The sequence below is a fragment of the Panulirus ornatus genome, chromosome 5 (assembly GCF_036320965.1).
Source record: "Panulirus ornatus isolate Po-2019 chromosome 5, ASM3632096v1, whole genome shotgun sequence".
NCBI classification, from domain to species: Eukaryota; Metazoa; Arthropoda; class Malacostraca; order Decapoda; family Palinuridae; genus Panulirus; species Panulirus ornatus.
This window is the reverse complement of record NC_092228.1, coordinates 42,326,879-42,353,273: the sequence shown is the minus strand read 5'-3', so window position 1 is coordinate 42,353,273 and position 26,395 is coordinate 42,326,879. Positions and strand designations below refer to the sequence as shown.

The window sequence follows — 26,395 nt, the reverse complement described above, 5'->3', positions numbered from 1 at the left end:
TGGCACTATGCATGCATTCCGCCAATCCTCAGGCACCTCACCATGAGTCATACATACATTAAATAACCTTACCAACCAGTCAACAATACAGTCACCCCCTTTTTTAATAAATTCCTCTGCAATACCATCCAAACCCGCTGCCTTGCCGGCTTTCATCTTCCGCAAAGCTTTTACTACCTCTTCTCTGTTTACCAAATCATTTTCCCTAACCCTCTCACTTTGCACACCACCTCGACCAAAACACCCTATATCTGCCACTCTATCATCAAACACATTCAACAAACCTTCAAAATACTCACTCCATCTCCTTCTCACATCACCACTACTTGTTATCACCTCCCCATTAGCCCCCTTCACTGAAGTTCCCATTTGTTCCCTTGTCTTACGCACTTTATTTACCTCCTTCCAAAACATCTTTTTATTCTCCCTAAAATTTAATGATACTCTCTTACCCCAACTCTCATTTGCCCTCTTTTTCACCGTTTTCACCTTTCTCTTGACCTCCTGCCTCTTTCTTTTGTACATCTCCCACTCATTCGCATTATTTCCCCGCAAAAATCGTCCAAATGCCTCTCTCTTCTCTTTCACTAATAATCTTACTTCTTCACCCACCACTCACTACCCTTTCTAATCTGCCCACCTCCCACGCTTCTCATGCCACAAGCATCTTTTGCGCAAGCTATCACTGCTTCCCTGAATACATCCCATTCTTCCCCCACTTCCCTTACGTCCTTTGTTCTCACCTTTTTCCATTCTGTATTCAGTCTCCCCTGGTACTTCCTCACACAGGTCTCCTTCCCAAGCTCACTTACTCTCGCCACTCTCTTCACCCCAACATTCTCTCTTCTTTTCTGAAAACCCATACAAATCTTCACCTTCGCCTCCACAAGATAATGATCAGACATCCCTCCAGTTGCACCTCTCAGCATATTAGCATCCAAAAGTCTCTCTTTCGCGCGCCTGTCAATTAACACGTAATCCAATAACGCTCTCTGGCCATCTCTCCTACTTACATAAGTATACTTATGTATATCTCTCTTTTTAAACCAGGTATTCCCAATCACCAGTCCTTTTTCAGCACATAAATCTACAAGCTCTTCACCATTTCCATTTACAACACTGAACACCCCATGTACACCATTTATTCCCTCAACTGCCACATTACTCACCTTTGCATTCAAATCACCCATCACTATAACCTGGTCTCGTGCATCAAAACTACTAACACACTCACTCAGCTGCTCCCACAACACTTGCCTCTCATGATCTTCCTTCTCACGCCCAGGTGCATATGCACCAATAATCACCCATCTCTCTCCATCCACTTTCAGTTTTTACCCATATCAATATAGAGTTTACTTTCTTACACTCTATCACATACTCCCACACTCCTGTTTCAGGAGTAGTGCTACTCCATCCCTTGCTCTTGTCCTCTCACTAACCCCTGACTTTACTCCCAAGACATTCCCAAACCACTCTTCCCCTTTACCCTTGAGCTTCGTTTCACTCAGAGCCAAAACATCCAGGTTCCTTTCCTCAAACATACTACCTATCTCTCCTTTTTTCTCATCTTGGTTACATCCACACATATTATTTAGACACCCCAATCTCTATATGTATGTATACGTTGAGATGTATAGGTATGTATATGTACATGTGTGGAGGTGAATGTATATACATGTGTATGTGGGTGGTTTGGGCCATTCTTACGTCTGTTTCCTTGCGCTACCTCGCTAGGGCGAGAGACAGCGACAAAATATAATAGATAAATAAATAAATCAAATTACTCATTTTGATAAAGAACCCAGTCCTATTTACATGTTTATTCCTCAGGTATATGATATATGTCGTCGGTAAACACATTATAAGATAAGATATACATGATGAATATATGTAATATGACAAATTGTCACATTCCGTAGCGGTCGTCGTGCGTCTGGCAGTGGTGGGGCGGCGGCGCCGCGTCCGCGCACGCGCAGTGGCTGGCTGACGGAGAGAAGAGAAGATGGCGCTGTGGTATGTCGGCCTCCCTCCTTTTCCCGCCCACCAGCCAGCCCACCCGCCCGCCTTTCACTTTATCCTTTCCCCAATGTTACTTAAGGAATGTGGGCGCGCGCGCTGGCACATTCCTGGGGAGGTTTTGTGGTGTGTTAACCATGGCCGGATGTCTGGACATTTTATCATACCGCCCCACAAACTCTGGCTCCCTTAATATATATATATATATATATATATATATATATATATATATATATATATATATATATATATATATATATATACATATATATATGCATATACATATTCCTATGAGTCCACGGGGAAAATGAAACACGAAAAGTTGCCAAGTGCACTTTCGTGTCATAATCACATCATCAGGGGAGACACAAGAGAGAAATATAACAGTCAGTTGATATACAACGAAGAGACGAAGCTACGACGCCATTTGGTAAACAACTGATTGTTATATTTCTCTCTTGTGTCTCCCCTGATGATGTGATTATTACACGAAAGTGCACTTGGGAACTTTTCGTGTTTCATTTTCCCCCGTGGACTCATAGGAATATCTTGATCACGAGCAAAGTTGTGATCCTTTCCAATATATATATATATATATATATATATATATATATATATATATATATATATATATATATATATATATATATATATTCTCGTTCCCTAAAGTTATTGTGGTGTAAGTTGTAAAAGGGTCGGGTTGTACGTTGTGAACGTGGGTAGAAAAATATATACATGGTTGAGAGAGAGAGAGAGAGAGAGAGAGAGAGAGAGAGAGAGAGAGAGAGAGAGAGAATGGGAATTGGGTTTCCATGAGGTTCATGGAAGACGAGGCTATAGACCATCGTAAGCCAACCAGATACAACAGGTAGTGTATTCATACATCATACAGTAGACAGGAGGGAGGGGAGGTGGGGGGGGTTGTGTTTTTGGGCCCCCATTTTGGGGATGTGCCATTATTGGAACAGGTTTGGTGTTTGTATGTGGTCCGGTGTGCCATTTCTGGCACAGGTAATTAGTGGTGTTGGCTCGTTGTTTGGATGTTTATATTATGCAAATTTGGATGAATTGCTTCATCTTTTCTCAATAGAGAAGGAAAAAATATAAAAGATCGATTGCTTAAGTGTTCTTGTATAGCCATGGCTGAAGATTAAACCTTGAAAATATCTTTTAAAAATGTGTTGATTGGGAGGGGAAAGGTTTGGGATGGTGGAGAAAATGGGGGGAGGGGGGTTGTTAGGCCCTTGGATTCGAACCCAGGTACTCTGTATGTTGAGATGTGAATGTGTATTGAGGGATGCCATAAATATATATACTTATAAACACTTATGAAAAAGAATATATATATATATATATATATATATATATTTCTGGAATTGACACTGACAAAGAAAATTATATATATATATATATATATATATATATATATATATATATATATATATATATGTGTGTGTATATGTATATATATTTATATAATAATAATAAAGAAGACGAGGATCTCAATATATATTTTTTCATGTGTAGTTCTTCCTTTAATATGTAAGTTTAAAACGTATTAACCCTCGATAGATTTTCTGTCATAGCTACAAATGCTGATAGATATTGGTAGACGATTCTAACACAGGTCTGTTTTTATCTATCGTCTTTCTCCTAAGTTGATTTCTAATGAGGGAAACGTAAATAGAGAGTTAGCTAAGTACTTTATTAAATAATCTTTATAGAATGTCCTATATTTTTATTTACATAAATTATCCTTTAATGTTAGTTTTGATAAATTGTACGAAAGTAAATTGGATTAGATTGTCGATTTATTATGAAAGATTATAAATTGGCAGATGCTTAATTGATAATTTGGTTGAGTTGTGGGTTAATTACGATAGATATGTGAGTTGTGGGCTCATTAAGATAGATATATATGAATTATGATTTAATTACCTCATCACAGATAATAAAGTTATCATTTATTAGGTACTCTGTCCTTTTTATCATCCTGAGGTTTAAGTTTTATTAATTCCTAGGGACATAAACCAACCAAATTGATAATTATCAATATCTCCAGTTGTTAAATGTAATTATTGTTTATCATTTAACGGCGAGACACACATTTGACCCAAATGATAAATGGGAAGGTAATTATATGAATTACGATAAGTAGACAGTAGGCTAATTGACCCTTTAATGGAGACTATTTTAACCCATTATTAAATTGGTTATTAAGATTAATAAATGATGTTTATGACCAGAATAATTTGCATTGGGAAAGATAAATGAAAGATGAGTTGGCGATAAAGATGATAGCGGGGAGATGAAACCTCCCATTAGTCTTATAACCAATTTATTACATAAATATCTCAAAGAGATAACGAATTTAAAACGATAAAGAAATTATATAAGTTAGAGGTAAGAGGTTTTGTGATGGCGGTATTTTGAATTACAGAAAACGGGATTCGAGCAGTCACTCATATAATAAATGATTTATATAATTCTATAAATGAAGACTTAGAATTTAGCGCTGGAATTGAATTCTGTCTATCAATAAATAATTTATATAATTCTATAAATGAAGACTTAGAATTTAGCGCTGGAATTCAATTCTGTCTATCAATAAATAATTTATATAATTCTATAAACGAAGACTTAGAATTTAGCGCTGGAATTGAATTCTGTCTATCAATAAATAATTTATATAATTCTATAAATGAAGACTTAGAATTTAGCGCTGGAATTCAATTCTGTCTATCAAAAGGTGATTTTGATTAACCATTTCAAAGAAGGACAATAATTGTGTACTAAAATTATTTTAAATAATCAATTTAAGAATAATTGTGTACTGAAGATTATGTGATAATTGACCTATTTTTTTAACTACAGAATATAGTATTAAATCCATGATCTATTATCGATATATTTAACCGATTATCATTTAAGGTGTTAATTAAATTCACGATCTATTATCGATATATGTAACTGATTATCATTTAAGTTGTTAATTAAATACACGATTTATTAACGATATATTTAACCGATTATCATTTAAGTTGTTAATTAAATACACGATCTATTATCGATATATTTAACTGATTATCATTTAAGTTGTTAATTAAATACACGATCTATTATCGATATATTTAACTGATTATCATTTAAGGTGTCTTAACAGCTTGGGAAAACTAAACTAATTAATGACATAGTTTATGTAATTAAGACACGACCATTCAACCCAGCGCGTAGTTAACAATGGTAGATGGATAGATAAAGTAGTTGTCTATTAACAACTTTTAACAAGGCTCTGTGTTAGTTGTGAGATGTCATAGAATGCCTTCTATCTATTTGTCTATCTATGTATCTGTCAGTGTGTCCATCTATCAGTCTTTGTCTATCTATCGGTGAATATCTATCGTCTATGCATATATGGCTCTGTATATCTATTATATGTCTATCTATCAGCTCAGTCCCTTTTTCCCTGTAATACTTTGAGGTTGTCAGAGAAGTAATTCCATTTATCCTTCAGTTATCATCATTAACTAAACGAATGTCTCAAAGTTTCATGTTTAGAAGTTTGAACGCTTTTTAAATATGTATGGGAGGCCCATGGTTCGTTTTTTATATACTAGACATATAGTTATATAAAATTAATGATTATGGTGATATATACTAGACATATATTGATATAAAATCAATATAATTATGGTGATATATACGAGACATATATTGATATAAAATCAATATAATTATGGTGATATATACGAGACATATATTGATATAAAATCAATATAATTATGATGATATATACTAGACATATATTGATATAAAATCAATATAATTATGGTGATATATACTAGACATATATTGATATAAAATCAATATAATTATGATGATATATACTAGACATATATTGATATAAAATCAATATGATTATGATGATATATACTAGACATATATTGATATAAAATCAATATAATTATGGTGATATATACTAGACATATATTGATATAAAATCAATATGATTATGATGATATATACTAGATATATATTGATATAAAATCAATATAATTTTGGTGATATTTTGTGACTTGATTCATCAAAGATAAACAAGGGTTTTCTCCCTTGTTAACCTGAAATTGGTGGTAGATAGTGAATTAATTATGCTTTATCTATTGTACTAAGATGTTAGTGTCAAAAATATATATGCATAGATTTACCTAAGTAATCGTGAAATTAGTAGATTAAAAGAGAAAGAAAATAGTTTCCCATTTGTCGACTATATATTTACATATAGAGGAAATTATTAAATTAATAGACTAAAATAGATAGAAAATGGTCTTCTGTTTTTTCTAGTAAGATATTTAAATATAGAAGAATATGCTTAGATTTCCTAAGAAATCATTAAATTAGTAAATTAAAAAGAAAGAAAATAGTTTCCCTCTTTTCTACTATACTGAGCTAAATTGCATATAGAAAAATATGCTTAGATTTCCTCTAAGAAAACATTAAAATAATAGATTAAAAGAGAAAGAAAATAGTTTCCCCTTTGTCTATTATATTGAGATAATTTGCATATAGAGAAAAATCATTAAATTAACAATACAAAAGAAAGAAAATAGCTTCCACTATCTACTGTCCTGAGATGTTTACATATAGAAGAATATACATAGATCCACTCTTAAGAAAACATTAAATTAATAGATTAAAAAGAAAGAAAATAGTCTCCCATTTTCTCTACTATACTGGGATATTGGCATATAGAAAAATATGCATAAATTCGCATTAAATTAATAGATTAAAAGGTAATAGTCTCCCATTGCTTCTTCCCTCATCCCGTTTTCTTTCCAGGGTCTGGCAGGTGGTGCCACCTGGCGGTGGCGGCGTGAACCACCTGAGGACCAGCTGTGCTTGTAAACACGTCTTGTGTGTGTGTGTGTGTGTGCCCCAGCCTCCACCCCAGGCTGGACCCCCCCAGGTAAGACACACATGCCTTATTTTCCCCACCCATTTATTTCCCCGCCATTAATGGGGCCCATTTTTGCCTCGTGAGGGTCATGGGAAGGTCCCCCACGTCGTGGTAATGGGTGGTGTAATGGGGATTTAGGGATGGGTATGGGAGAAATAGGGGTGGGGGGAAGAAATGGTGATGGGTGATGTGCGTTTTTTTTTCCCCCTGTGCGGTTTTTTTCCCCCTCAAGGTCCCCCCCGTCGTGGTAATGGGTGGTGTAATAGGTAATTAAGGGATGGGTATGGGAGAAATAGGTGGGGAAGGGGGAAATGGTGATGGGTGATGTGCGTTTTTTTTCCCCCCATTTCCTCTGTCACTCGGTCAGTGTGTCAATTTAAACGGCCACGGTTTCGTGGGTGGCGTTAATGGCCAATTAACGACGGTGGTTAGTGGTTAAATGGGGATTCGGAGGGTCATTGTGGTGTGGGAGGGTGATTAGAGGTGAGTGATGGTACGGGAATGGTGATTGAAGGTGATTAGGGAGCTAATGATGCCATGTGAGGGTAATTAGGGTGTCTAAGGCACTTTGGTCTAATGGGGATTTCGTCCCTTTGGTCCATTTTTAAACGCCTTGGGTAAGATAATGCTAATTTGTTATATAACAATTTGATAATTCGGATTAAATGAACGTCTGATAATGGCATGGTGTAATTATGCCAGGTAATTAATACCAGGCCTTAATTACATGTCTAATGGGAGTGTCAGCGGGGTTAATTATTTTTTTTCTGCTTGTTAAGTAAGGAAGTAAAGTAATTGACAGCACGGAAGGTCGTGAAGATCCGGGAAAATGTTGGGCTGAGCAGTGTACGATGAGGTGAAACGCTTACGTAAATTATTTGAATTTGTGGAAATGCCTCACCTAACTCTCCCAAGCTGCCGAAATCTACTATATTTTCAATGTTATTTCAATCATATTTGACATTTATGATGTCATATTTACATTGAGTGTGTACGCTGTGTGCTCCCATGTGCGCACATATTTTTCACAGCAATTGAAAGCAATCTTGTGCACATTTTTCTCCATGTGACGTGCTGCAGCACTTGATGTTAACATTGGTATATGTTGACAGTAACTCAAAAGTATGGTAAATCTCGGCCCCACTTGTAGTTAAGTTAGGTATCCATAGTTCCTGTTTGATATTTCTTATCTTCACGTATTTATATAATCAATGTCGTGTTTTCCTTGGTCTTCATAGCCCTCCCCCCTTATCTACTTGATACATATTATTTTAGCATAATGAAGAAGAAATGATCCCACTCATGCCCTCCAGGCCTTCATATTTGTCTCACAGTAATTCATATTATTCTATAAGAAATCGTGTTAAGTTCCACATCTTTAATAAACGGGGTTGGAATTGAGTAAATCATCACATTTTCTATCATACGCCTACATGATGATCTGCGATGCACTTTGTCTTGTGACAAGTTTTAAATCAATGCAACATTTTTCTTCTGAGTGTATTTTTGTATTTAAACTATATATGTTTTATTAAAAGATTTAGATTTAGCTGTCTGTTTAAAAAACAGACCAGTTTCACATGTGTATGTATTTTTTAATGACATTGAAAGTTATTGTTGCATGTTAAGGTAAGGGAAAAGATGTATTTATTTTTTGAGTTTACATCTAATTGCTAATTTTCTTTGTTGGCTTAGATTTAAGAACATCCTCTACCGAGGACGGTTTTTTTAGTACAGGACATCCAAATATTGTCCAATTACTTAAGGATTGATATTTAAATTTTTTGTACTTAGTGGATTGATCAACTATTCTTGCAGAGGGTAAGTACTTGTGATGGGATTTAGAAATTATATTAAGGAATGAAACTAGGAATGAATCTAAGTTGAATGATTTTTTTTTTTAAATGTGGCATTTATGATAATCCAAAGAAATGTGTGGAGAAGCTGAGTGTAACTGACTGTACCTATTCTAAATTAGAACGTTTCTTTTATGGTATTGAAAAAAATCAAAGTAAATAATTACCGTATTGGGATGTAGTGGGTTTTACATTTTTTGATAATTTTCATCATATTGAATACCACGGTATCCATTTTTCAAAGCTTTTTTCGGTCTTCATCAGTGATTAATATTACTCAGTGTTGTAATGCATGAGTATAGATAATTGTTCACAAAAATAAGAAAATTATCCTGAATGAAGTTGAGCCCATATATTAACCATCTCGTATTTTGGTTTAGTTAGTAATATTTCTACTTATTCTGTAATGTTTCATGAAAAAATGAAATAATACATAATTTTAGTAATGGAAGAATGTGTTATATACTTTTTTTCTGTTAAGACCATGATTCTGGTCTGTAAAGAGAGACAGTGTTCATAACCTCCTGCACAGAGTTGGTTGCATTGTTATATGGAGCTTCAATAATAGACGAATTCTTGTTAGGGAGAGTACCACCCTCTTTGCCGTGAAAAAGGGCGCAGATTGAAAGTAGTTTTTACGGAATGCCATATACTGCATTGTGGTGGGTAGGATCATGTATTATGTGAAAATACTTTACAATAATTGCACTTATGAATCCTTGGGTGGTATGAGTTGTCATTTATGCCATCTTCAGTTGCCATTGTTCATCTGTCTCATTACTCTAATGGGTCTTGAGGGCAGTTCCCCTGATTGATATAATGTTTCTTTACCAAGTTCCTTGTATGACTCTTTCAGATTCAAACAGATTTTAGGTTGGATTGCAAATTTTTGTTTCTGGGCCATGGACTAGAAACTCTGCTCTGGAGTATTTCACATTACTTTGGAATTTGTTGATTTAGAAATTCTTGTGCAATAATTGAGGAAACAGTTATGCTCAAGTATTATAAAATATTGCCCATCTTTTTGAGGAAGAGATGAATAGTTCAGTGTTAATGTTATTGTGTTCACTTAGTCTGCCAGTCTTTGACTAAAACTTGAAACATGGAGGAAGGAAGGGAGAGTGTAGTTTCAGTAGGTTTCAGTAGTTGTAGGAAGTATCAGACAAGGGTTTTTTTTGGAAGAAGATTCGTACCCCGCCAAACCACGAGTGTGCTGCTGATGTATTTTGATTAAGTTGGAGAACTTGTGGTTACAGTTCATGACATTTATGTAAACTGGTCTCTTATGATTCAGAGGTTACCAAGTTGCCTAGTGACATTTGCAGTGGGGAGGACGAGTATGATGTTGGAATGTTTACTGGTGCCTTACTGTATGTTGGTTTTGCTTTGTGGTTTATGTCTCATTATCCCATGCAGTTACCTCTTTATGTTGTTGATGTATCAGCCTGCAAGCTTGCATAGCTGTCACAAACTGGCTAATTGGGTACACTATATATAGGAACATACCCAGAAATTTTTAGGAATTTTTCACAAGTTGGCTCATTATATTTTAAGAAAGTAGAGTTAAATATCACTGGACTGCAGATATTGTTTTCCTTGTATGTGTTGTTGATACTTGACTTTTTAGTGCGAATTGCAGGATGTTACATCTTGTATCTAAAGGACCAGATCTTCCTTTAATTGTCACGTGTATATATGTGATATACGTACTTTGTGTGTAGAGTCCAAGATATAGTTTCAGGACCGCATTAAGTTTTCTTTCTTTTGCTAGTTCTTGGCATATTCACTGTGAGCTTTATAATGATACATGTAAATTTTTTACTTAGGCATTGTCTGTAGCTTTACATGTTGATAATCATATTCAACAGAATTCCAGGTGAAGTGGACTATTACTGATAGAAATTTCATCGTTACTTTTTTATCTTCTCACTTTGATGCTCTGCAGGACTCATTTTAACTTAAGCTTGACTCTTATGGTAAAGAAATGAAGTGTATTTAGTTTCTTGCTGCGAATGACCATGCATAACGTGATAAAGTCCATAATGTTCTGTGGAAGGTATTTGTCGTGAGGAAGTATTATGAGAAGACTTTGAGGCTCAGGAAAGGAACTGACAAGCCCTTTATATAGTAATGTGTTTAAAGACTTTTATGATGAATTAGAGATGGGTTAAGGAGGTCTGAATCTTATGAGAGTTTTTGTAGAGGAAGTAGTGGTCAATGTGGTGAATGATTTTATGAATGAGTTGTTTGAAAAAGTGGTATTATGCCAGAGCTGTTTGTCATCAGCATATTTTAATAATTTCTCATGGATGATATACTTCTGAGCATTGGAAGTGAGATATTCAGTTCAGAGGTATAATAAGCTCTTTTGGTAAAGCTTGCACATGTTTTGAAGCGTGTTAGCAGGTAAAAGGAAACTTTTGCATTTGGGGGAGAGGGTGTGTATTGAGAATTTAAGGGGAATTTATAGAATACTAAAGATTTATGTCTTTTTTTTTTTGTACATGTTATCTTGTAGAAATCAGACTATTAGCTTTTACTTAGTACTCTACTACTGTTTAAGTGAACTCTTACAATATCATTTATTCTGTGGTATCTTACAATGAGAGAACACAGTTCATAAATCTAGAAAGTGTACTGCATTCGACAGGATTTGGACGATACATAGATGGGTTTGAATTTCACTGGGCATGACTGATCAGAAACGCATCAGAGTAGCCGTTAAGGAAGATTTTATTGCACTTATAACTGGGGTGTTGGTAAATTTTTTTCATCATAATATCCTGTGAATGCTGAAAGGTTGCTGCATAATTGTGTTAATTAACAAATATATAGTTTCTCACCTGATACATTATGCTTTATAAGCTTCATATGATCTCTAATGATGTTATTGATTCTAATTTAAGGTAAGAAATGCTTTAGAAATTAGAATACTATATTTTTGATATGAAATAGGAGAGGATGTTTTTGTTCTGTTGCTAGAGTTGAAAGGTTGCTGTGTGCCACATGCCCCAGTAAACACAAAAGGTCATGATGCTTTGGTTACTGGAGTTGTAAGGTCATAGTTGTCAGGGTAACCTTATATGTAAAAGGACTTCGATTTAGGCTTTCATTTTGGATGAAAGGTAGTAGAATATTTAGAGTCAAGAGGATTAAAGGTGTAACAGTATTATAGGGTCATGCTGAAGTTCAAAGGCTACTAAAGCATGAGGCTCGTGGAGCTGTCAGTCCTCAGAATTGCCAATATCACGTACAGTTGACACAGTTCTGGGATTACTCCAGAGGGGAAGGATCATTCAGTTGCTGGGGTTTGCATGAGATGGGAATAAATTGCCACTGGATTCACACACAAGCTAACAGTCATAGAAACTGCGCAAAGTTACACTAAACAAGTTTATTGATATGAGAGGTTATCGTTGCTGGGGTCAAGACAGAGCTGAAACAACCATGTTGCAAGGTCATTTGAGGTAGGGAGCTGGTCACTCACTGGGGACATCATGAAAATGAGAAGGAAGTGAGTTGCTGAGGGCTTCATGGAAGTCATTGAGTTGTGTGGGTATTTTTGAGTTGGGAGGTCATTTTGCTGGAGGCACAGTAGAATTGGGAGGGGCATGGTGGAAGTACGAGGTCTGTTGCGTTGAAGCCTCAGTTAGTTTGATTCAAGGTTACATGAGGCATATAATCTCTTATAAGGATTGAGATTGATTATAATGATCAGATGTTTGTTACTCTGTGAGTAAGTTTTGACTTCCTAACTTGTAAAACTCTTCAAATGATGTATTATCCTCATGAAATTTGAATCCCAAGTTTGTTTCTTGTCCAATATCTTTCAGTGCGTAAGATGTTCATCATAAAGTCCCAAGACTGTTTCTTATATATTTCATTGCGCAAGATGTTGTTCATCACAGAGTTCTCTTGTGATATGATTAGGTTACTGTATTCTTTTGAAATTCTCTGTAATTATAGAGTTGTTAGATAGACTAGATGGTCACAAAATTGCCAGATAGCCCCGACCGAATTTAGATTTCCCAGTGGTGGCCAAAGTTTGCCAGCAACTTACAGGCTACACGCGGATTAGTTCCACTTTTTTTTTTACGGTGGGGAAAGTTTGTAATTGTTTGCTCGGTGGCTGAGTTGTTAAGCCTCTACTGTTTCAAGTTGGAGATTGCGGGTTCGAGGCCCTTGCTCATGCGCTTAACCCCAGCTCGCCCACCTGTCTTCTATGAATGGCCATACCACATCAGTGACATAAATCAGAAAAAAAGGCAGCCGAATGGAATTTCCAGCCATGTTGAGGTTAAAGGTTAGTGAGGAAGAGCTGGTCAAATGGGGTCCTTAAGAGCACCTCATTTAAAACATGTCCCCCAATTCGCTGATAAGGAAACTGCTAATAATTTGAATACACAAGTCCATGCAGTGATAGGAGTATGCAGTGGTACATTCAAGCAATGTTTTCCATGATTCATGTCCCGGTGTTGGAGTCCCGATGACCTTTTCCTAATAGTGATTTATTGAGGGTTGACATTTTGTGAAGCGTTTGGAGGGTGGGAGGGGAGTGGATCCTTGAAGTTGGAGTTGTACCATTATATTAATACTCCAAACTTGGGAGTGGTTACCCTCTGGTGCTTCACCCTCACTGTATAATGCCATTTTGCGAACAACCCCATCAGCACTTGGCTGTTTAGGTCTTATTATGTATGCAATTATGGGTATTCCATGTTAATACACAAGTAGTTAACATTCATAATGAATTTGAATAAAGGTCAAGGCCGTATATATATATATATATATATATATATATATATATATATATATATATATATATATATATATTTATTTATTTTTATTTATTTTGCTTTGTTCGCTGTCTCCCGCGTTTGCGAGGTAGCGCAAGGAAACAGACGAAAGAAATGGCCCCCCCCCCCCCATACACATGTATATACATACACGTCCCCACACGTCAATATACATACCCATACATCTCAATGTACACATATATATACACACACAGACATATACATATATACACATGCACACATTTCACATGCATAAGTGCTGTTGTGTATTATATGCCAGTATGCATATTGTAGTCTCGGTGGTAATCAGTTGTGTAGTGCGTAAAGGCATGTGTAAATTTTAATGTTCGATTGGATTAAACCTACCCAGATTGGATTAAACCTACCCAGATTGGATTAAACCTACCCAGATTGGATTAAACCTACCCAGATTGGATTAAACCTACCCAGATTGGATTAAACCTACCCAGATTGGATTAAACCTACCCAGATTGGATTAAACCTACCCAGATTGGATTAAACCATCTCAGATTGGATTAAACCATCGCAGATTGGATTAAACCTACCCAGATTGGATTAAACCTACCCAGATTGGATTAAACCTACCCAGATTGGATTAAACCATCCCAGATTGGATTAAACCTACCCAGATTGGATTAAACCATCCCAGATTGGATTAAACCTACCCAGATTGGATTAAACCATCCCAGATTGGATTAAACCATCCCAGATTGGATTAAACCATCCCAGATTGGATTAAACCTACCCAGATTGGATTAAACCATCCCAGATTGGATTAAACCTACCCAGATTGGATTAAACCATCCCAGATTGGATTAAACCTACCCAGATTGGATTAAACCTACCCAGATTGGATTAAACCTACCCAGATTGGATTAAACCATCCCAGATTGGATTAAACCATCCCAGATTGGATTAAACCATCCCAGATTGGATTAAACCATCCCAGATTGGATTAAACCATCCCAGTTGGATTAAACCATCCCAGATTGGATTAAACCTACCCAGATTGGATTAAACCTACCCAGATTGGATTAAACCTACCCAGATTGGATTAAACCTACCCAGATTGGATTAAACCATCCCAGATTGGATTAAACCATCGCAGATTGGATTAAACCATCCCAGACTGGATTAAATTTTCCCAGATTGGATTAAACCATCCCAGATTGGATTAAACCTATCCAGATTGGATTAAACCATCCCAGATTGGATTAAACCTATCCAGATTGGATTAAACCTATCCAGATTGGATTGAACCATCCCAGATTGGCTTAAACCATCCCAGATTGGCTTAAACCATCCCAGATTGGCTTAAACCATCCCAGATTGGATTAAACCTTGACGTAGATCAGTGAGCTAGACCACTGTGGTGTAGCCTTCTATAGCAGACGCTTTCCATGCTGGTTTTTGTATACAGAAGTTCATTGTTATGGCCATTTAAATAAAAAAAAATGCTTTTTTTTATTATTATTGTGTTTTAAACTCGCTCGTTTTGTGAATGTCTTTTCAGTGTTTACTTTGATGTCTTTTTTTTTTTACCTTTGGAGTCCGGTGGTAGATTTTTCTTCGTCTTTTATTTTTTTCTTTGTCTTTAAAGGAAACCCGCTGCTCAGCCCCCCCCCCCCCCGAGACCCGCTGATCAGCCCCCCCCTCCCCATTTCCCCTTTCTCCCCCCCCACTCCCCCTCCTCCTCCCCCTCCCTCTTGTCTCTGTGAACGTCACGTGGTTTTGTGGCGATCGATCAAGACATTGGCTCTGAATATATATATATATATATATATATATATATATATATATATATATATATATATATATATATATATGTTTTCCATTCTTTGTCCTTTGCGGGAGGAGATTGGTTAGGGTGGCCCGGCAGCCGTGGAGGCGTTGTTTGTGGTAGGGTTGGGATGGGAGGCGTTGTTTGTGGTGGGGGCTGGGATGGGAGGCGTGGTTTGTGGTGGGGGCTGGGATGGGATTAGTTTGTGGTGGGGGCTGGGATGGGAGGCGTGGTTTGTGGTAGGGTTGGGATGGGAGGCGTTGTTTGTGGTAGGGGCTGGGATGGGATTTGTTTATGGTAGGGTTGGGCTGGGATTTGTTTGTGGTGGGGGCTGGGATGGGAGGCGTGGTTTGTGGTGGGGGCTGGGATGGGAGGCGTGGTTTGTGGTAGGGGCTGGGATGGGATTTGTTTGTGGTGGGGGCTGGGATGGGATTAGTTTGTGGTGGGGGCTGGGATGGGATTAGTTTGTGGTGGGGGCTGGGATGGGAGGCGTGGTTTGTGGTGGGGGCTGGGATGGGATTAGTTTGTGGTGGGGGCTGGGATGGGAGGCGTGGTTTGTGGTAGGGTTGGGATGGGAGGCGTTGTTTGTGGTAGGGGCTGGGATGGGATTTGTTTATGGTAGGGTTGGGCTGGGATTTGTTTGTGGTGGGGGCTGGGATGGGAGGCGTGGTTTGTGGTGGGGGCTGGGATGGGAGGCGTGGTTTGTGGTAGGGGCTGGGATGGGATTTGTTTGTGGTGGGGGCTGGGATGGGATTAGTTTGTGGTGGGGGCTGGGATGGGATTAGTTTGTGGTGGGGGCTGGGATGGGAGGCGTGGTTTGTGGTGGGGGCTGGGATGGGATTAGTTTGTGGTGGGGGCTGGGATGGGAGGCGTGGTTTGTGGTAGGGTTGGGATGGGAGGCGTTGTTTGTGGTAGGGGCTGGGATGGGATTTGTTTATGGTAGGGTTGGGCTGGGATTTGTTTGTGGTGGGGGCTGGGATGGGATTAGTTTGTGGTGGGGGCTTGGATGGGATTTGTTTGTGGTGGGGGTAAGTTTTTGTGGTGGGGGCTGGGATGGGAGGCGTGGTTTGTGGTGGGGGTTGGGATGGGAGGCGTGGTTTGTGGTGGGGGCTGGGATGGGAGGCGTTGTTTATGGTGGGGGTAAGTGTTTGTGGTGGGGGTAAACATGGGGCTCTCTTTTGTTTGTGTCGATGGTGGTAGATACAGTGGTTTGTTGTTTGTTCTCGTGGATACTGGAGTGGTTTGTGGTGTGTATGTGTTCCTCTACCACACCCGTGAGTTTCAGATCTCTTCTTCCTCCACCACATCTCAGATCTCTACCACAAACACATCCAGTGTTCTCTCCTGCTGTTCGAATCCTTTGTATCAACCTTTTTGTTTGTTTGTTTGTTTGGTCGATCTTTGTTTGTTTGCCTGTGTTCCAGTAGTGTTATTTGTGTTTGTTTGTTTGTTTGTCGATCTTTGTTTGTTTGCCTGTGTTCCAGTAGTGTTATTTGTGTATTTTTGTTTGTTTGTCGATCTTTGTTTGTTTGCCTGTGTTCCAGTAGTGTTATTTGTGTTTGTTTGTCGATCTTTGTTTGTTTGCCTGTGTTCCAGTAGTGTTATTTGTGTATTTTTGTTTGTTTGTTTGTCGATCTTTGTTTGTTTGCCTGTGTTCCAGTAGTGTTATTTGTGTTTGTCGATCTTTGTTTGTTTGCCTGTGTTCCAGTAGTGTTATTTGTGTATTTTTGTTTGTTTGTTTGTCGATCTTTGTTTGTTTGCCTGTGTTCCAGTAGTGTTATTTGTGTATTTTTGTTTGTTTGTCGATCTTTGTTTGTTTGCCTGTGTTCCAGTAGTGTTATTTGTGTATTTTTGTTTGTTTGTCGATCTTTGTTTGTTTGCCCGTGTTCCAGTAGTGTTATTTGTGTATTTTTGTTTGTTTGTCGATCTTTGTTTGTTTGCCCGTGTTCCAGTAGTGTTATTTGTGTATTTTGTTTGTTTGTCGATCTTTGTTGTTTGCCCGTGTTCCAGTAGTGTTATTTGTGTATTTTTGTTTGTTTGTCGATCTTTGTTTGTTTGCCCGTGTTCCAGTGGTCTTTAACACGTCGGAAATGTATCTGTGGAAATGCTTTGTCTCTTTGTCGTGTTGGCAGTGGAGGATGGCATCTGCGCACTCGCTTCCCGGGATGATCGTACGTCTGGCACCGGTGTGGATGACCGCGGGCGCGTTGCCGGTGGCGCGGTAGAAACTGTCGTACGGTCCGCGGAACACTGTGGGGGTATTGAGAGGCCCAGGGGGGGGGGGGGGGGGGTAGGGGGGTGTCTGGTGATTTAGTAGTTACGATAGTTTAGCGACGTGATTTCTTCAGGCTTGTTTACGGTTTAAGTTTATTTTGGTGCAGATAATGTGTGTGTGGTTTTGTTTTTGTTTTGTTTTTGTTTTTTTTGTTTTATTGGAAGGTGATTTTGTTTTTTGTTTTGTTTTTATGTTTTGTTTTTGTTTTATTGGAAGGTGATTTTGTTTTTTGTTTTGTTTTTATGTTTTTTTTGTTTTATTGGAAGGTGATTTTGTTTTTGTTTTGTTTTGTTTTTGTTTTACTGGGAGGTGGAGGAAGAAAGGGATTGATTCTGTTGTGTTTGAGAGAATTAATCTGGTTCATAGATATGTCTCTCTCTCTCTCTCTCTCTCTCTCTCTCTCTCTCTCTCTCTCTCTCTCTCTCTCTCCTTCTTCTTCTTCTTCTTCTTCTTCTTGATACTCTTCTTCGTCTTCATCTTCTCCTCCTCCTCCTCCTCCTCCTCCTCCTCCTCCTCCTCCTCTTCATCCTCCTCCTCCTCCTCCTCCTCCTCTTCTTCTTCTCCTCCTCCTCCTCGTCCTCTTCCTCCTCCTCCTCCTCGTCCTCCTCCTCCTCCTCCTCCTCCTCCTCCTCCTCGTCCTCCTCCTCCTCCTCCTCTCCTCCTCCTCTTCTTCTTCTCCTCCTCCTCCTCGTCCCTCTTCCTCCTCCTCCTCCTCGTCCTCCTCCTCCTCCTCCTCCTCCTCCTCCTCCTCGTCTCCTCTCCTCCTCCTCCTCCTCCTCCTCCTCCTTCTTCTCTTCCTCTTCTCCTCCTCCTCCTCCTCCTCCTCCTCCTCCTTCTTCCTCTTCCTCTTCCTCCTCGTCCTCCTCCTCCTCCTCCTCCTCCTCCTCCTCCTCCTCCTCCTCTTCCTCTTCTCCTCCTCCTCCTCCTCCTTCTTCCTCTTCCTCTTCCTCTTCCTCCTCGTCCTCCTCCTCCTCCTCCTCCTCCTCCTCCTCCTCCTCCTCTCCTCCTCCTCCTCCTCCTCCTCTTCTTCTTCTTCTTCTTCTCCTCCTCGTCCTCTTCCTCTTCTCCTCGTCCTCCTCCTCCTCCTCCTCCTCCTCCTCCTCCTCCTCCTCCTCCTCCTCCTCCTCCTCCTCCTCTTCCTCCTCCTCCTCTTCCTCAGACCTGGTGGTGGGTGGTGGTTCCTTATGTCATGTATGACGATAACCTTACCGGGTGTGTGGGAGACATGCGGAAGTGTACACCTTGACTGACCTTCCTTCTAAGCTGGCGAGGCGAAAGCAGCAGCACGTGACCTTGACCTCGCCTCCAGCAACCACTTCCTGACCTTTGACCTGGGTCTTACGTTCACCAAGTGTCATATCCTGGTCTTTGACCTGGGTCTTATGTTCACCAGGAACCTGACCTTTGACCTGGGTCTTACGTTCGCCAGGAGAGTGACCTTTGACCTTGTCTTTATGTTCGCCAGGAACCATATCCTGACCTTTGACCTGGTCTATATGTTGGCCACGATCCATATTCTGACCTTTGACCTTGTTTTTATGTTCGCCAGGATCCATTCTGACCTTTGACCTTGTCTATGTTCGCCATGATCCATTCTGACCTTTGACCTTGTCTATGTTCGCCATGATCCATTCTGACCTTTGACCTTGTCTATGTTCGCCAGGATCCATTCTGACCTTTGACCTGGTCTATATGTTGGCCAGGATCCATTCTGACCTTTGACCTTGTCTATATGTTCGCCAGGATCCAATCTGACCCTTTGACCTTTCTGACCCTCGACCTCTTGAGTTGTGAACTTGCCTTTACTGATCATGTTACCCTTGGGTATCATGACCTGGCCTTTGACCTGACCTCTAAGGGTCAGGTCAAAGGTCAGCCAGGCCCACCATACCCAAAGTCGGCAAAATCGCTCACGGAGGGGGGGGGGGGGTCGTACCGTCATGGTCAAGGGTCGTATACCGTCGTGGTCAAGGGTCGTATACCGTCGTGGTCAAGGGTCGTATACCGTCGTGCTCAAGGGTCGTATACCGTCGTGTTCAAGGGTCGTATACCGTCGTGGTCAAGGGTCGTATACCGTCGTGGTCAAGGGTCGTATACCGTCGTGTTCAAGGGTCGTATACCGTCGTGGTCAAGGGTCGTATACCGTCGTGGTCAAGGGTCGTATACCGTCGTGGTCAAGGGTCGTATACCGTCGTGGTCAAGGGTCGTATACCGTCGTGGTCAAGGGTCGTATACCGTCGTGTTCAAGGGTCGTATACCGTCGTGGTCAAGGGGTCGTATACCGTCGTGGTCAAGGGTCGTATACCGTCGTGGTCAAGGGTCGTATACCGTCGTGCTCAAGGGTCGTATACCGTCGTGTTCAAGGGTCGTATACCGTCGTGTTCAAGGGTCGTATACCGTCGTGGTCAAGGGTCGTATACCGTCGTGTTCAAGGGTCTTATACCGTCGTGGTCAAGGGTCGTATACCGTCGTGGTCAAGGGTCGTATACCGTCGTGTTCAAGGGTCGTATACCGTCGTGGTCAAGGGTCGTATACCGTCGTGGTCAAGGGTCGTATACCGTCGTGGTCAAGGGTCGTATACCGTCGTGTTCAAGGGTCGTATACCGTCGTGTTCAAGGGTCGTATACCGTCGTGGTCAAGGGGTCGTATACCGTCGTGGTCAAGGGTCGTATACCGTCGTGGTCAAGGGTCGTATACCGTCGTGGTCAAGGGTCGTATACCGTCGTGGTCAAGGGTCGTATACCGTCGTGTTCAAGGGTCGTATACCGTCGTGTTCAAAATCTCTTCTGGCCAAGACAGCCACTGGGGAAAACCCAGTGGCTGTAAACAGCTTTTGGGACATTATGGGATAAACTCATGGGATAAGATAAGCTGGGATTGTAGAGGGTTAAGCTTTGATACGGAGGGGGGAGGGGGATAGGATAAGCGTGGTAAGGTTTAAGCTTTTTTTGTGGAGTTGGAGGAGAGGGTTGGGTTTAGGAGAGCCAAGCTAAGCTTAGGTTAAGCTGAGGGGGTGAGTGTGTTAAGAGAGCTAAGCTTAGGTTAAGCTGAGGGGGTGAGTGGGTTAAGAGAGCTAAGCTTAGGTTAAGCTGAGGGGGTGAGTGTGTTAAGAGAGCTCAGCTTAGGTTAAGCTGAGGGGGTGAGTGGGTTAAGAGAGCTAAGCTTAGGTTAAGCTGAGGGGGTGAGTGGGTTAAGAGCTAAGCTTAGGTTAAGCTGAGGGGGTGAGTGGGTTAAGAGAGCTAAGCTTAGGTTAAGCTGAGGGGGTGAGTGGGTTAAGAGAGCTAAGCTTAGGTTAAGCTGAGAGGGTGAGTGGGTTAAGAGAGCTAAGCTTAGGTTAAGCTGAGAGGGTGAGTGGGTTAAGAGAGCTAAGCTTAGGTTAAGCTGAGGGGGTGAGTGGGTTAAGAGAGCTAAGCTTAGGTTAAGCTGAGGGGGTGAGTGGGTTAAGAGAGAGCTAAGCTTAGGTGAAGCTGAGGGGGTGAGTGGGTTAAGAGGGAGCTAAGCTTAGGTTAAGCTGAGGGGGTGAGTGGGTTAAGAGGGAGCTAAGCTTAGGTTAAGCTGAGGGGTAGAGTGGGTTAAGAGAGCTAAGCTTAGGTTAAGCTGAGGGGGTGAGTGTGTTAAGAGAGCTAAGCTTAGGTTAAGCTGAGGGGGTGAGTGTGTTAAGAGAGCTAAGCTTAGGTTAAGCTGAGGGGGTGAGTGGGTTAAGAGAGCTAAGCTTAGGTTAAGCTGAGGGGTAGAGTGGGTTAAGAGAGCTAAGCTTAGGTTAAGCTGAGGGGGTGAGTGTGTTAAGAGAGAGCTAAGCTTAGGTTAAGCTGAGGGGGTGAGTGGGTTAAGAGGGAGCTAAGCTTAGGTGAAGCTGAAGGGTTGAGAAAAGCTAAGCGCTAGGGCGAGTTAAGCTTTCGGGTAAGTAGAGGTAAGCTTGGTCAGGCTTAGCTGAGGTCGTGGAAGGAGTGGTATGCTGCAGAGCCAAGCGTCGCCAAGTAAGCTTGTGCGTAAGGAACAAACTTAAGCTTTTATAGCCAGCTTACTAAGCTGTAGTGTCTTTGTTTCTTGTTTGTTTGCGATGTTGTCTCCGGTCTGTCTCTGTTTAAAGACTTGTTTGTTGTTTGTTGTTGTTTGTGTGCTTCCTGTGTGTCTTTGTTGTTGTTTGTTTGTGTGCATCCTGTGTGTCTTTGTTGTTGTTTGTTTGTGTGCTTCCTGTGTGTCTTTGTTGTTGTTTGTTTGTGTGCTTCCTGTGTGTCTTTGTTGTTGTTTGTTTGTGTGCATCCTGTGTGTCTTTGTTCCTTGTTGTTCTAAGTTCCTGTTGTTGTCCAGCGAAGTTATTGGTATGTATGTCTTTGTTTTGTTGTTGTTGTCGTTCATGCTTGACTGGGTTATCGTGCTCGGCTTTTGTGTGTTTGTTTGTTGGGGTCATGGAGTGTGTGTGTGTGTATGTGTGTGTGTGTGTGTGTGTGTGTGTATGTGTGTGTGTGTGTGTGTGTGTGTGTGTGTGTGTGTGTATGTGTGTGTGTGTGTGTGTATGTGTGTGTGTGTGTGTGTGTGTGTGTGTGTATGTGTGTATGTGTGTGTGTGTGTGTGTGTGTATGTGTGTGTGTGTGTGTGTGTGTGTGTGTATGTGTGTGTGTGTGTGTGTGTGTGTGTGTGTATGTGTGTGTGTGTGTGTGTGTGTGTATGTGTGTGTGTGTGTGTGTGTGTGTGTGTGTGTGTGTGTGTGTGTGTGTTTAAATTCTTAAAGACTGTCTTTGCTGGACGGTACATGTGTTGGTAACACTGGACGGTACATAGGGTCCTATTGGTAACACTGGACAGTATATTAGCGTCCTATTGGTAACAGTGGACGGTACATAGGGTCATATTGGTAACACTGGACGGTATATTAGGGTCATATTGGTAACACTGGACGGGACATAGGGTCCTATTGGTAACACTTGACGGTACATAGGGTCATATTGGTAACACTGTACGGTACATAGGGTCCTATTGGTAACACTGAATGGTACATAGGGTCCTCTTGGTAACACTGAATGGTACATAGGGTCCTATTGGTAACAATGAATGGTACATAGGGTCATATTGGTAACACTGGACGGTACATGGTGTACTATTAGTAACACTGGACGGTACACGGGGGTCCGTATGGACGGTACGTACCTTGGCAACACTGGTCGGTACACGGAGGTCCGTATGGACGGTACGTACCTTGGCAACACTGGTCGGTACACGGAGGTCCGAATGGACGGTACGTGCGTTGGCAACACTGGACGGTACACGGGGGTCCGTATGGACGGTACGTACCTTGGCAACACTGGTCGGTACACGGAGGTCCGAATGGACGGTACGTGCGTTGGCAACACTGGACGGTACACGGGGGTCCGTATGGACGGTACGTACCTTGGCAACACTGGTCGGTACACGGAGGTCCGTATGGACGGTACGTGCGTTGGCAACAGTGGACGGTACACGGGGGTCCGTATGGACGGTACGTACCTTGGCAACACTGGTCGGTACACGGAGGTCCGAATGGACGGTACGTGCGTTGGCAACACTGGACGGTACAGCAAAGAGGGGGAGGGGGGGTGTCTTGCCGGGTGCCAGCCCCCCCCCCCCCACTGGCCGTACCGTACCGGTCGTCCTACGGTACGACGGACGGTACGTTTGTCCCGGGGAGGGGAGGGAGGGGAGGGGAGGGGAGGATATCTGGGGAGAGAGAAAGTGTGTGTGTGTGGGGAGGTGGGAGAGGAGGGGGGGGAGGGGAGGCACTGGTGGTAGGCGCCCCACCTATCGATTACTGGGGCGACTGCTGCCTCCCCCTCCCCTCCCCCTCCCCTCCCCTCCCCTCCCTTCCCCCTGCCTGCATAGGCGGGGGGGGGGGGGAGAGGGGAAGGGGTGATGCCGCTCTTCCCCTCCTCCTCCTTCTTGCATTGGGGGAGGGGCGGGGGGTGATGCTGCTGCTGCTTTCCCCCTCCTCCCTCCTCCCTCCCCCCTGCCTGCATTGGGGGAGGGGTGATGCTGTTGCTTTCCCCCTCCTCCTCCCTCCTCCTCCTCCTCTCCCCCTCCTCCTCCTCCTCCTCCTCCTCCTCCTCCTCCTCCTCCTCTCCCTCCCTGCCTGCATAGGGGGAGGGGGGAGAGGGGTAGGGGGTGCTCCTGCTTCTCTCCTCCCCCTCCCTCCCTCCCTCCCTCATCCTCCCCCCTCTCTCTCTCTCTCCCCCTCCCCGCTGTCTGCATAGGAGAGAGAGAGAGAGAGAGAGAGAGAGAGAGAGAGAGAGAGAGAGAGAGAGAGAGAGGTTGGGGTGGGGGGGGTTGAGGAGGAGGTGGGGGAGGGGGAGTAAGGTTGTCTCGTCAGCGCCTCCTGCCGTAGGTCGGTGTCCGGGCGTGTGTTCGTCCGCTTGTCTCCCCACTCCCTCACCCCTTCTCCCCACTCCCCCCTTCCCTCCCCCACCTCAAGAGTCGACAGCCATGGCTTGAGGTGGGGGGAAAGCCAGTATCTCCTCCCCCCTCCCCACCTGACACCCAGCTGAGGTTGTGGGGAGTAATGTGTCGTGGCCAGGGTTGTGGGGAGATGGTTAGAGATACACGACCAGGTGTGGTTGTGGGGAGTAGCACCCCATATCCGGGGTTGTGGGGAGATGGTAGATAGACCCCCCAGCCATGGTTGTGGGGAGTGAGAAGTCATGTTAAGGTGATGTGGGGAGATGACCCATGGTTGTGGGGAGTAAGAAGTCATGTTAAGGTTATGTGGGGAGATTATCTATGGTTGTGGGGAGTAAGAAGTCATGTTAAGGTGATGTGGGGAGATTGTAGGTCTTACTCCCTCCCCACCTGTAGGCTGGGGTGTGATTGACGGGTTTCACCCCGGTATAGCTAGCGGGCCTCCCCTCCCCTCCCCCCCCCTGGCGATCATGGGAGGGGAGGGGGAGATATTTAGGGGAATGGGGGAGAAATGGGGAGACGAATTTGACCGACTTCGAGAAGGCCTTTGGAAATGGGGGAGATTTTTGTCTAATGGGGGTCGAAATGGGGGGGGAGGGGGTCATGAATTGGTAATTGGTAGATTGTAATTGGTTTAATTGGGGAGGAATAGGGGGTTGGGGGGGTGGGGGGTGTTCCTTGATACCCCCGTATTATACGGGGGTGGGGAGGGGGTAGGGGTTTAAGGGGGTAGGTGTGTGTGTGTGTGTGTACGCTGATTGGATGGGGGGGTAGTGCTGTTGAAAATCCTCTCTCTCTCTCTCTCTCTCTCTCTCTCTCTCTCTCTCTCTCTCTCTCTCTCTCTCTCTCTCTCTCTCTCTCTCTCTCTCTCCTAGCGAGACCTCGCCGGTGTCTCTTCAGCTCTCTGGGGGTACGAGATACACAAGGGAGGGGGGGGGGGTCACCTAATCCCGGTACACGTAACCCCCCCCAGACAACATCCCCCTACCCCAGGCGAGATCTCCCTCCCCCCCTTACACGGAGAGACACGGAACTCCACGAGAGACAGAGACAATTCTCGGGTCTCTCAGAGACCAAAGAGCAACGGCTCAACTCTGCGAGACAAACCCCCCAGAGACCTTCCCCCCTCCCCCGGAGAACTTCCCCCACCCGCCCCCTCCCCAGAGAAGTTCCCCCACCTACCCCCTCCCCAGAGAACTTCCCCTCCCCCTCTCCCAGAGAAGTTCCCCCACCTACCCCCTCCCCAGAGAACTTCCCCTCCCCCTCTCCCAGAGAAGTTCCCCCACCCACCCCCTCCCCAGAGAACTTCCCCCTTCCCCTCCCCCAGAGAAGTTCCCCCACCCACCCACCCCCTCCCCAGAGAACTTCCCCCCTTCTCCCTCCAAAGCCCCTCAACCCCAGCGAGAATGTGCAGAGTCACTGTACCCCCAGATCAAAGAGGGGAGACTGGAGTGTGCGCGCTCACCCCAGAGATGGAGTGTGCGAGATACCACGCCACCCCCAGAGAGGAACGTACGAGACGAAGAGAACGCTTCCCCTTAGATGCAACGGATCTGGGGGACACACACACACACAAGTTACCCTCTTCCCCCCAGAGAAACAGTAGATCCAGAAGGGTAAGAAAACATGGGACTTTCCCCAGAGATAAGATACGACAGACGGAGGTGTGCCTCACCCCCAGAGATACGACAGACGGAGGTGTGCCTCACCCCCAGAGATACGACAGACGGAGGTGTGCCTCACCCCCAGAGATACACCAGCGCAGGGGGAAAGGGGGCGAAGAACGAAGAAAATGGGAAGAAGGGGAGAGAGAGAGAGAGAGAGAGAGAGAGAGAGAGAGAGAGAGAGAGAGAGAGAGAGAGAGAGAGAGAGTTGTAGAAGGCAGCACAGGGTGTTGTAGAACACTGTGGTCCCTTGTGTTCATCGCTTCGTGAATCCTCTCCATGGGATTCGAACCCGGTCCCCTGAATATCCATGGTCCTCGAGCAGCGAATGCGAGTATTCCCAGTGGAATCCACATTTCGGTTGGTTTTGACATAGATATTCTCCTCTGGTTGATTTAGAATCAAATATCGGTTGGTTTTGACATAGATATTCTCCTCTGGTTGATTTAGAATCAAATATCGGTTGGTTTTGACATAGATATTCTCCTCTGGTTGATTTAGAATCAAATATCGGTTGGTTTTGACATAGATATTCTCCTCTGGTTGATTTAGAATCAAATATCGGTTGGTTTTGACATAGATATTCTCCTCTGGTTGATTTAGA

At 42.8% G+C, this 26,395-nt stretch overlaps 1 protein-coding gene and 1 long non-coding RNA gene across 8 annotated transcripts in view; both read left to right on the top strand.

Annotated features, from left to right (window-relative positions):
- LOC139748737 (uncharacterized) overlaps positions 1-2,276 on the top strand; it is an 89,206-nt gene extending 86,930 nt beyond the window's left edge. The window contains exon 6 of the long non-coding RNA XR_011712815.1: positions 1,923-2,276. This is a non-coding gene — a long non-coding RNA (uncharacterized lncRNA). The remainder of the gene's footprint in view (positions 1-1,922) is intronic.
- Positions 2,277-6,855: 4,579 nt separating this feature from the next.
- EndoA (SH3 domain containing GRB2 like, endophilin-A) overlaps positions 6,856-26,395 on the top strand; it is a 269,917-nt gene continuing 250,377 nt past the window's right edge. For all 7 annotated transcript variants that reach the window (XM_071662140.1, XM_071662138.1, XM_071662135.1 and 4 more), the window contains exon 1: positions 6,856-6,982. The gene's annotated coding sequence lies outside the window, so the exon portion shown is untranslated. The remainder of the gene's footprint in view (positions 6,983-26,395) is intronic.